Source organism: Mandrillus leucophaeus, unplaced genomic scaffold, assembly GCF_000951045.1.
Source record: "Mandrillus leucophaeus isolate KB7577 unplaced genomic scaffold, Mleu.le_1.0 Scaffold1054, whole genome shotgun sequence".
NCBI classification, from domain to species: domain Eukaryota; kingdom Metazoa; phylum Chordata; class Mammalia; order Primates; family Cercopithecidae; genus Mandrillus; species Mandrillus leucophaeus.
The window spans coordinates 741,084-752,931 of NW_012098699.1; the positions used below are offsets into that span (position 1 = coordinate 741,084).

The 11,848-nt window shown below is 42.3% G+C and overlaps 1 pseudogene across 1 annotated transcript; it reads left to right on the forward strand.

Annotated features, from left to right (window-relative positions):
• Positions 1-3,951: 3,951 nt before the first annotated feature.
• LOC105541286 lies at positions 3,952-11,617 on the forward strand (annotated as a pseudogene). The gene is made up of 3 exons (XR_001006323.1): positions 3,952-4,096; positions 7,944-8,108; positions 10,394-11,617. The product of XR_001006323.1 is annotated as a 3 beta-hydroxysteroid dehydrogenase/Delta 5-->4-isomerase type 1-like (transcript).
• Positions 11,618-11,848: the final 231 nt, after the last annotated feature.

Genomic DNA, 11,848 nt, shown 5'->3' on the forward strand with positions numbered 1-11,848 from the left:
TCAGGCCCTCAGCTCTACCATGTTGTCTCAGGGATGTGGTTGGAGCAAAACAGGACAATGTGGCTGCCTGTGGAACAGGAAGAGAGAACTAGCTACAGCATATTATTTAACACATGGTTATCATATCAAGAAAGTCTGCAAAAACTCTGATGCCAATAGGGTATGGCTCAGATGGGCCTCACTTTACACAGCATGCTGAAATTCCCTGAGCATGTAGACAATTCAGTTGTCTCAGTATCATTTGTTTAAAAGACTATCCTTTTCCTTCATTGAACTTACTTTTGTCCAAATCAAGTGACCATAAGAATTTAGGCCATTAACTCACGCATAAGCAAAAATTCCCTCAAAATGGATTATAGGTCTAAATGTAAGGGCTAAATTATGCACATCTTAGAAGAAAGCACAGATTAACATATTCATGATCTTGAATTAGGCAAAACCCCAACTTTTCCTGGTAAAAGGGAAAAAGTTTAAAAATGAGATCAAATATTTGCATTTGATCAAAACTAAAATGATCAAAACTAAAAAGTTTGCATTTTGAAAGACATCAATAAGAAAATGAAAAGATAAGCTACGGACTAAGAAAACAATTTCAAATCACGTATTTGATAAAGAATTGTATCCAGAATATAAAATACAATTAAACAGCAAAAAGATAAATAACCCAGTTTTAAAATGGGGAAGATATTTGAATAGCATTTCATCAAAAAGGTATAGGAATGGCCAATAAAGCACATGAAAAGATGGTCAGCATCATCAGTCAGCAGGGAAATGCAAATCAAAACTACAATGTGATACAACTTCTTACCCACTAGAATGCTATAATAGAAAAGAAAGACAGTAACAATTGGAGGAAGTGAAAAAACAATGATGTGAAACATTGAAATACTCATGCATTGTTGATGGGACAGGCAGCCACACCGGAAAACAATTTGGCAGTTTCTTAAAACATTAAAGATACGTTTACCATATGACTTAGCAGTGTCACTCCTACCTGTCTACCGCAAAGAAATAAAAATGTATGTCAACACGACACGTGAACGTGAATATTTATATCAGTTTATTCATAATAGTCCAAAAAGCAGAAGCACCTTGAATATCTATCAGCTGATAAGTGAATAAACTAATGGGAGTCATCCATACAATTTAATGGGATTTGGCACCTAAAAGGAACAAAATATTGATACGTGCTACAACATAGATGTACCATAAAAGTATATTAAGCTAAGTGAAGGAAGATGGATACAAAGGACCACATATTATATGATTCCATTTATATGGTGTCCAGAAAATAAAATCTGTGGAGTCAGAAAATCAGTTATGGGCTTCCTAGAGCTGGGGGGTTTGGAATAAGGGGTGGCAACTGATGAGCATGAGGGATTCCTTACGAATGATAGAAATGTTCCAAAACAGGACTGTGATGACGGTCACACAATTCTAAAATGTTACTAAAAATAATTGAACTGTGCCTTAAAACAGGTGAATGTTATATCAATTATGCCTCAGTAAAGTTGTTTAAAAATAAAAGAAAGTTGGTAGTTTGGCTCACATCAGTCTTGCCCTTTGTTTTATTTCTCATGTTCCTAAAGAAAGCAAGATATTTATTGGTTTAAAGAAAGCTTATATTTATTGGTTCCACTCAGAGACTCCAAGAGAGACACTGGTTGAAATCTATCAGCCTCCAGAACTCTCAACAGCTGAGGGAATGAGCGATACTGTCCTGAAGGAGATGAGGGCTACCTAAGGTGTACTCCAGCATCTGCTACAGCAGGCAAAGGCATGTGATGCACCTGGTTGGCCTCAGATAGTGCTCCACAAGTCTCAGCAAGACCCAGGGCCTGTAGCTAGTTCTGCCAGCTTCAGAGAACAAGCTGCTACAGCTTGCAGCACAGGGTCAACCTTTCTAGGCAAGTGGGTTTGAAGCACTGGTAGTCAGGTTCCAAGTATTAGATGAATGTCTACAATGTGGGAGGAGGGCAAGACCCAGGGTGGAGTTTCAAACCAAATCATTTGCAGAGTATTACTTCCAACAACTTCAGAAAGCACTATTTTCAAGTGCTTATGGCATTTTCACCAGCATAGACCGTATTCTGGACCATAAAACAAGTCTCAATATATATCCAAGGATCAAAATCACACAGGGTATATGCTCTGGCCACAATAGGATTTAATTAGAAATCCATAACAATAAGATATCTAGAAGACTCCCAATCCTAGAAAACAAGCATCATATGTTGAGTAACACTTTGGTCATAAACGAATTCACAAGAAAAAGTTCATTAACTGAGTGATGATGACCCAGTGCCTCAAAATGTGGGACGCAGCTGACATAGTGCTTAGAGAGAGACTGACAACTTTCAATGCCTGTAGTGGAAATGAGCAAAGGAGTAAAGTCAATTATCTATGTTTTCATCAAAAGAACCCTGAAAAAGAAGAGTAAAATAAACCCAAAGTTAATAAATGTAAGCCAATTACAAAAATAATGAAAATCATGAAATACAAAAATGAACAAACAATAGAGAAAATCAGTAGTTAATTTTTCTGTACACTATGCAGAAAGCTAAATTTTAAAATGATTTTATATTTAAACATATATCCAGAACCACAGAGGTCTTAGAAGAATAAATTATGAAAATATAGGAAATTGAAATAGAAAACAGGAATTCTGTGGGAATAAAAATCAGGAAGTAGTTGCCTCTGAGACTGATTGGGCGGAGGGCAGGGAAATAACAGGGAACAGTTGGAAAACATCTTTATGGAGGGAAGGAAATGGTCTATATCTTCGTTGAGTGGTACTTACATGAGCATATGTAACTGTCAAAGTTCATTGGCACTGAATACTTAAGATCTGGGCATTTTAATACATATAAATTACACCTTGATTTTTTAAAATAGAGGAAAGTGTTTTGGGGAGCTTATGGTAGTGACACTGGGCAGTTGTCAGGCATAGACTACAGAAGCATTCACGGTATATTCAGTTCAGGAATTTGCTGAGAATGGTTTTGCAGCCAAAAATACAGGATAAGTTCAAACATCTATGGTAAGAGTCATTGGGTCATACAACCAGAAATCCCCACTCTTGTGGTACAGGCCATATAATTAAGCAGTTATCACTAGATAGCTTCCCTCCAATGATGTTCTTTGTCTAGGAATCCAAAGCTCTCCAGGGGAAAATTGCAATTGAGGTTTTGGATATATTGGGTAGGAGAGAAAGTCACCTCACATAAAACTTAGTGATTGGAGCTGTCAACATTCCTAAACCTTGCAAGACAGGAGCAACATCTCAAATGATAGTCTGAGAGAGGAGATAATGGGCTACTGTGGATTTCCTCCCAAATGTATTTACTGCGCAAGGTCCGAGTTCACATTGCACTTGAAGAGTTCTCCCAGTCTACTTTAACTTCACAGGTTGCAGATCCCAGAGCTGGTATCAACTGACCAGTGTCCTGTTAAGTCTAAACCCAAGACTCTTCATCACATTGCAGCCTTGAATTTCTCTTTCTGTTCCTGGGAGATTAAACTTCTCATTCTGTTCCTGGGAGATAAAACTTAAAGGTCACTGTTCTTCTGAGTAAAGGGATCCTGAAGGAGCAGAGAGCAATGAGTTTGTGACAGGAGTTCATGGTGATAACGACTGAGCCAGAAGCCACAGTGCACAAAGCTCCAGGCTTGCCTCAAAGGATGAGGTGACCAGCACCCTGACTACTCTCTTCAGCTATTAATAATCTAACTAATGGTTAGAGCTTTTTCATTTTCTTGCAGCTACTTCTAGCAACGGTGGGATATGGAATTTTTGCAAAAAAAAATTGGGTGGAAGTAAAAAGGCATCTGTGTGAGTGTATAAATATCTGATCTCCCTTTTTAGCCCTCTCTAGGGTCACCATAGAGTAATATCTTCTCCCTAGCATCTTCTGTTTCCTGGCGAGTGTTTCCTGCTACCTTGGATTGGCCATGACAGGCTGGAGCTGCCTTGTGACAGGAGCAGGAGGGTTTCTGGGTCAGAGGATCATCTGCCTGTTGGTGGAAAAGACAGAGCTGAAGGAGATCAGGGCCTTGGACAAGGCCTTCAGACCAGGACTGAGGGAGGAATTTTCTAGTAAGTAAACTTGAGACATAGTTGTGTGGCTCCAGCTTAAATCCTGTTGTGTGGGGAGGTGGACCTTGTCTAGCAAGTTATGGAAAGTTGTAGCCAAATCTAAGCCAATCCCACATCCAAAGTCATTAAAAAGGAAACATTAAAGAGTATAAAACGTCATAGTGTGAAATATACTGAATGGGGGGTCCAGAGACTGGATTCTGGCCCTGACCCAGAACTTGAGAGGCAGCCACCTCAGCCTCCAGGCCTCTTTTCTTCTATTAAGAAAATCCCACATCTGTTCTCTTTCTTGTCTATAACTGTTTTATGTCTGAAGCTTTTTGTCTTGGCGATTGCTTTGCAACATTCACAAAGGACACCACTACCCTAAAGACCTCACCAATGGGTCCTGCCTCTCTAGACTGCGCTGGACTTTGTTTTGTTTGGAAGCCTCCTTAGGATTTTTAGTGAAGGGAAAATAAAAGGGAACGAAGGTAAAGATGAGTGTGTAAGTAAGTGTTTGTGTGTGGGGGGTGTGTGTGTGTGTGTGTCAGAAAGAGAGAGAAAAAAATGAGGAGCAGAGAGAATGAGAAAGTCAGTGAATGAATGAGAAAGAGAGAGAATAGGAGAGAGAGAGGCCATCGGTGAGAGACAGAGAATGTGCTCAAGTGCACAGTACAAAGCAGAGACAGAGTAAGAGGCAGTATGAGGTCGGACATGCCCCATTTAGATTTCTTATAAATGGCTTTTAAAAAAATAAACAACAACAATAACAACAAAAAACATTTCTCTCTGTTGCTCAATACCCCAAAGAAATTGATGGCAGAATTTGCTGTAGCAACTCCTTGTGCAAAAAAACTCCATGAGGAAGGTACAAAATGGGTCACATCTAACTGGACAATGAACCCATCAAGGTCTAGAAACATAAAGTTACTCACCAATGCCATCTGATCAATGTATAGCAGCGCTCAGGCCAGAGCTTCCTTCCAGAGGCTCCATCACTTGGCCATTGGGTTGATGCTTGGCAAAGTGGGTCTTCAGTCTCTCTCTTTGCCTCTCTGTGTGCCCCAAACCAATTCCTTGTCCACCTCCCCAACCCAGGGGATTGGGGGGACTGTGTGTCTACATGTGGGCCTTGGCTGCCCAGAGGGTCCTCCCCTGCCCACAGAAAAGCTCCCACTTGACAGCACTCAGAGACCACACCCAACAATCTCTTCTTTCACTCTCCCAGAGAAGAGTGGCCTCTTCAAAAGTCCCATTTTCTCCACCTTCTGTTTTAATGGTGTCTTTGATAAACAAATATTAACATACGACCAATATTAAATGTTTGTAATCTTTATATCTCAGCAATATTCGCGCTCTAACACCTGATACCGGAAAAAAAAATAATGCTCAGCCTAAGGGAACCGTTCACCTATGGTGAAAATTCAGAAGGTATAATGAATGAGTGGGGGCCTGCATGAAGATAAAAACAGAGAATCTATTCAGTGTTCTTTCTGTGTCAGGCACTGTGCTAAAGATTTTGCATGTGTCGACTCATTTGCTCCTCATAACCACCCTATGAGATCGGTTTTTTATCATCTTCCTTTCTTACAGATGAGGAGACAGTCAGAGAGAGGTTAATTAACTTGTTCAAGGTTCCACAGTTAGAATATGGTAAATCTGGATTTGAACACACGCAGTCTAGTGCAGCATTTGTGTGCTTAAGCAGTAGTCTAGCAGCTTCTAGAAGGAGGAAGCTATAGCTCCATCAACAAAGTCCCCTTTCCTGGTGCCTCTTGATCCCTGCAAACTTGTTTGCAAACAGTGCTTTTCTCGCCGCTTTGGACTTCTTCCGCTTTGAAATAGCAATTTCTTTGAGCCAGTCTGTCTAAAGTCGGCAACAAAGGAGAAGCAGAGGAAGGCAGCAGAGAAGGGAGAAGAGGGGGAAATACAAACAGAAAATTCCACTCTCAGGCTGTTACCACGTCTTCCCAGCAGCCTCTTCCCTGGCTCCTCGCACTGCAGGCCCTTGTTGGAGGTGCCTGACTATAGGAAGGGGCTGGGAGTAGACAAAACAAGGCACAGGCATTAGGAGAGTAAATGGTCCCGCCTGTACCCCAGGAAGGAATTTCTCCAGCCTTGAGTTTTTCACCTGAATTTCACTCTTACAATTATTTGGCCTTTGTTGCCAATTTCAGTTAAACTGGCTTATTCTTACTCTTTCTCAGAAAAGTTGATTCTAAACAGCCGGTCCTGCACCTGGGGTACAGAGTACAAGGCTTGAGGTGAGGTGGGCAGGTTTGAGCCTTACTAGAAGCCTGACCTTATATCTGTCCTTTAACTTATCCGAGCCTCGGTTTCCTCACCAATAAAGTGGAACTCAAAATACCTACCTTACAAGATAGCTGTAAAGGGAAAGAAGCAAGCTGTGGGCCGTATGCAGATTATAAAGCACAAATGAGAGTAGAGTATTTATCTGAGCTCCATGTAGCATGGTGTTCATTTTGGGGCTAATTCCAGCTGACAACTTTACAGGCAGCGTCACTGCCTGGAGATTTCAGAGAAGCCTGAAGATATGGATGTTATATCCACTGCCCTTAGCTAGACACTAGACAGCTGAGATGTTAGTTCATCAGTGGCTAACTCATTTTCCGCATTGCTATCTGCTTTTTATGATAACTGATAAAAATTTCTCAATGAAATTCATCATTTAAGCCCATCTGCAATTCCTGAGTAATGGCTCCACTCTCCTCCCAATTGCCCAAGCAGGAAACCATAGGGGTGATTTTATCTTCTTTTCCTCTCAGCCCAGATCCAATAGGTACCAGGACCTTCAAGGTAAGGTCTGAAATTCATACCTGGTGTATCTCTCCCCTCCTCTGCTTCCACTGCTGGACTCTGGTTCCAGCCCACATCTAAACATTGGCACAGACATTCTGATTAATCATTTGATCACCTGGCTTTCTCATATCACCTGTATCTGTCCATTTTATATCCTCAAGCCAAGGTTAACTTCCTACACCACAACTCTGCCTCTGTTTCTCTCTCTCTTTTTCTTTCTTTCTTTCTTTCTTTTTTTTTTTTTTTTTTTTTTTTTTGAGAAAGGGTCTTGCTCTACCCCCCAGGCTGGAGTGCAGAGGTGCAATCTCAGCTCACTGCCACCTTCACCTCTTGGGCTCCATCCATACTTCATCCATCTTTCTGCCTCAGCCTCCTGAGTAGCAAAGAGTGTAGACAGATGCCACCACCACACAGGGCTAATTTTTGTACTTTTAGTAGAGACGGGGTTTCACCAGGTTGTCCAGGCTGGTCTCCATCCTCCAGGCTCAAGGCATCCACCCACCTTGGCCTCCCAAAGTTCCAAAAATTGCTTATTTATATTTGCAATGCAAAAAGAAATAGGCATGAGCTGCCACACCTGGCCTGTTTCTCTTTTTATTCCATATATCAATAAGCATTTTTCTTTGACATGATGCTGCAGACCCAAAATCATGATTCCATATATGATTCCTCATTACCTACAAAATTGAATTCAGTTTTTCCCTTTTATACCCAACTCTCCACAATCACCCTAGGCTCCTTAAGAAATTTGGTGAGTCTCTCATGACTCTAGCAATGCTTATATTCTAGGCACACCTGACAGGTCATTTCTCAGATTACTTTTCTGAAATGAGACATGGTAGAAATAGATGTTTGCTTTCCTAGTAAACTGCTACAACGCTGATTTCTGTGTCTTTCTTTGCTTCTTCTTTCCGTGGAATGTACACCCTCCACTCTAACACCCCACTCTAACCATCCTCGAACACCTGTGTAACATCACCTTTATCAGAAAACTTCCCAACCAGATCCAGAAATCATTCCTACGACCTGACCTGTGTTCACACAGAGCTCCAGAACAAGACCAAGCTGACAGTGCTGGAAGGAGACATTCTGGATGAGCCATTTCTGAAGAGAGCCTGCCAGGACGTCTTGGTCGTCATCCACACCTCCTGTATCATTGATGTCTCCGGTGTCCCTCACAGAAAGTCCATCATGAATGTCAATGTCAACGGTACGGTGGCCTGGGGAGGAGATGGACCAAGGTGGGGAAATGAGGATCAGAAAGAAGGGCAGGAAGGAAAGAGAAGTCTCTCCACTGAACACCTGCTGTGCTCTGGGCCAAGTGCCTTTGCTGATCACTACCAACTGGGGGAGCTCAAGGCTGCTATTTTCAGTTTCATAGATGAGAAAACTAGGACTGAGCAAAGACAAGCAACTTGTCCAAAGTCCCACAGGTGAGTAAGTAGGTAAGTAGGAGAGTTTGACTTTAAACTCACTCCTGTGTGACTCCAAAGGCTGTGGAAGCTCTTTCTAATGTGGCCCCAGTCAAAAGTCAATTAATCTCTGACTTCAGACTCTTGAAATCCAGTTACCCCTTGGCTCCCCAGACCAGAATCAGACCTTCCAGGTGTCACCATAGTCATCATTTTGAACCTTGTGTGCAGGCTGATGAGAACATTCAGAGCCCTCCTGCTCACCTCCAAGAAGAAGTCCTCTCAAGAGAACTAGCGAAGCTGGTTCACAGAGGTCTGTCAGGACAGAATTATCTAGCACATGCCTTCCCACAATATTTTTTTAACAATAAGAGTTTCCCAGTGTACCAGAATGCAATCTGTTCAGCTCACCACAGGGTCTGCTATGACATAGCTGTTTCCAGCCAGGTGCCCAAAGTGCACCCTCATTCAATCCTCATCCCTTAAATGCTTGGTGGTCTTTCTGAATTGTCACTTTCCAACCTACTTTAAAGTCAGACACATTTCCTTAAGGAATCTTCTAATGCACTCTCACTCTCTGATCTCCAGAGTCTCTTCAGCACTACAGCACCCCAACCCCCGGCCTGGCCCTCCACATTCAGTCTACTCAAACTCCTTTTCTTTCTTTTTTTTTTTTTTTTTTTTTTGACAGAGTTTCACTCTTGTCACCCAGGCTGGAGTGCAGTGGCATGATCTCAGCTCACTGCAATCTTCACTTCCGAGGTTCAAGCAATTCTCCTGCCTCAGCTTCCCAATGTAGCTGAGATTACAGGTGCCCACCACCGCACCAAGCTAATTTTATTTTATTTATTTATTTATTTTTTGTATTTTTAGTAGAGATGGGGTTTCACCGTGTTGGCCAGGCTGGTCTTGAATTCCTGACCTCAGGTGATCCACCCACCTCTGCCTCCCAAAGTGCTGGGATTACAGGCACGAGCCACCGCACCCAGCCTCAAACTCCTTTTCTAAAGCAACTAATTGCTTTTGAGTCACCAGTGTCATCTCAAAAAACAAAAACAAACAAAAACAAAAAACAAAAAAAAAACCCTTTCCAGTTGCTACTTACCCATACCTCTAAATACCTCTACAGTGAAAGGAGGATGCTAAGAGTAACCAGTTTTTTATTTTAATTCCTGCTCTCCACAGCTCTGTACAACAGGGGATATGAAATGACAGGGGAAGACATCTGTTAGATGTCTTCTAGATGGAAAGACAGACAGAGACATCTGTTTCCGAAAACCATTATCACTCCCAGGCTTAGAAAATACTTCACAATGTTGATCAATTCCCCCTTGAAGGCCAACTAACTCCAAATTTTCTCCCTCATTGGATTAATTTTTAAAAACCTGAGACTGTCTGTCCAGAAATTCAAATTGCACAGAGACTTTAAATTGGGAGCCTCTTTCCCAGGGAACACACAATCAAGAAAAGAGTGTGGGTCTCCAGCATGTTCCCACAACCCACGGTTTGCTCAATGTCCAGAGATGGTCCTTGTGACAAAGTTTTATTAGTACTCAACAAAATGAGAAAAATATGAACAATTTCATGTATATTGAAGAGTGTATATTGCCTGCATACTATGTATTTGTGTGTGTATCATGTGAATTCTTCCACTACCCTTTTGTGCCTAAGAAGTGGGATTAGCCACACACTCAGAGTATTTTTAGATTTTAAATGATCTGTATTTAATGGTATTGATGAAAAATCACAATTATTCAATGTCTACGTGACAAAACAAAAAGTGATAACCCGAGGTCATTTTCCAAAATTAAGGTACACACACACACACACAGACACATACATGAAACCCAAAAGTCTAAAAATTCTTGCTCTCCAGAACCCACATGTCAGTTTCTTTTCATCCTTGTGTTTCTCCTGTGGTTGTAGCGTGGCCCAGTGTTAGTCAGAGCCACAGAAGAATGTATCCCGAGTCTGTTACAACCACTGTACTTGGGAGTGAGGAGTGGGGCACATGGATCTGTGTATGTGGTTGGACCCCCTTAGGGATATTTCCTGACACTGACAGTATGCTCTTTGTGGGCAGGTACTCAGCTCCTGTTGGAGGCCTGTGTCCAAGCTAGTGTACCAGTCTTCATCTACCCCAGTGCCCTAGAGGTAGCGGGGCCCAACTCTTACAAGGAAATCATCGAGAATGCCCATGAACAAGACTCTCTGAAAACACATGGTCTGCTCCATATCCACACAGCAAAAAGCTCGCTGAGAAGGCTGTGCTGGCAGCTAATGGATGGACTCTGAAAAACGGTGATACCTTTTACACTTGTGTCTTAAGACCCATGTATATCTATGGAGAAGGAAGCCCATTTCTTACTGCCAATATAAATGAGGCCCTGAGCAACAATGGGATCCTGTCAAGTGTTGGCAAGTTCTCCACAGTCAACCCAGTCTATTTTGGCAACGTGGCCTGGGCCCACATTCTGGCCTTGAGGGCCCTGCGGGACCCCAAGAAGGCCCTAAGTGTCCGAGGGCAGTTCTACTGCATCTCAGATGACACATCTCACCAAAGCTATGATAACTTTAATTACACCCTGAGCAAAGAGTTTGACCTCTGCCTTGATTCCAGATGAAGCCTTCCTTTATCCCTGATGTACTGGATTGGTTTCCTGCTGGAAATAGTGAGTCTCCTGCTCAGGCCAATTTACACCTATTGACCGCCCTTCAATCGTCACACAGTGACATCGTCAAATAGTGTGTTCACCTTCTTACAAGAAGGCTCAGCAAGATCTGGCATATGAGCCGCTCTACAGCTGGGAGGAAGCCAAGCAGAAAACCGTGGAGTGGGTTGGTTCCCTTGTGGACCGGCACAAGGAGACCCTGAAGTCCAAGACTCAGTGATTTAAGGATGACAGAGATGTGCATGTGGGTGTTGTTAGGAGATGTCATCAAGCTCCACCCTCCTGGCTTCATACAGAAGGTGACAAGGGCACAAGCCCAGGTCCTGCTGCCTCCCTTTCTCACAATGCCCAACTTATTGTCTTCTTCATGTCATCAAAATCTGCACAGTCACTGGCCCAACCAGAAGCTTTCTGTCCTAATCATACGCCAGAGGACAGACAATGTGATTTGCTTTTTCCAAATCTCAATGGCTGATTCTGAACATTTGTGGTCTCTTTTATCTTGAGAGTCTCTTTTAACTACTAGAACTCCATTTCTCCTCCTAAATGAGAAAGGATTTCTTTTCTTTTAACTCTCCTGTTTCTTCACACAGTTCAATGAAACAAGCAATAAATGTTTTAATGCTTAACCTGGAGGGAGGTATGGTTTCTGTTAATACATACTTTCCTCCTTTCCCTTTCATTTCCAGGTATCACCATCTCCAACTTAGAAGAGTAGCATGAAACCGGGGTTGGGGGGTGAGCAGAGTAGTGGGAGGGTCAGGAAGGGTGGTTGAAAGCTGAATAAGCTCTACCTTATTTCAGGCATGTACAACATGAGCTACATATGACATACATTACCTCATTTAATACTCATCAGAAACCCG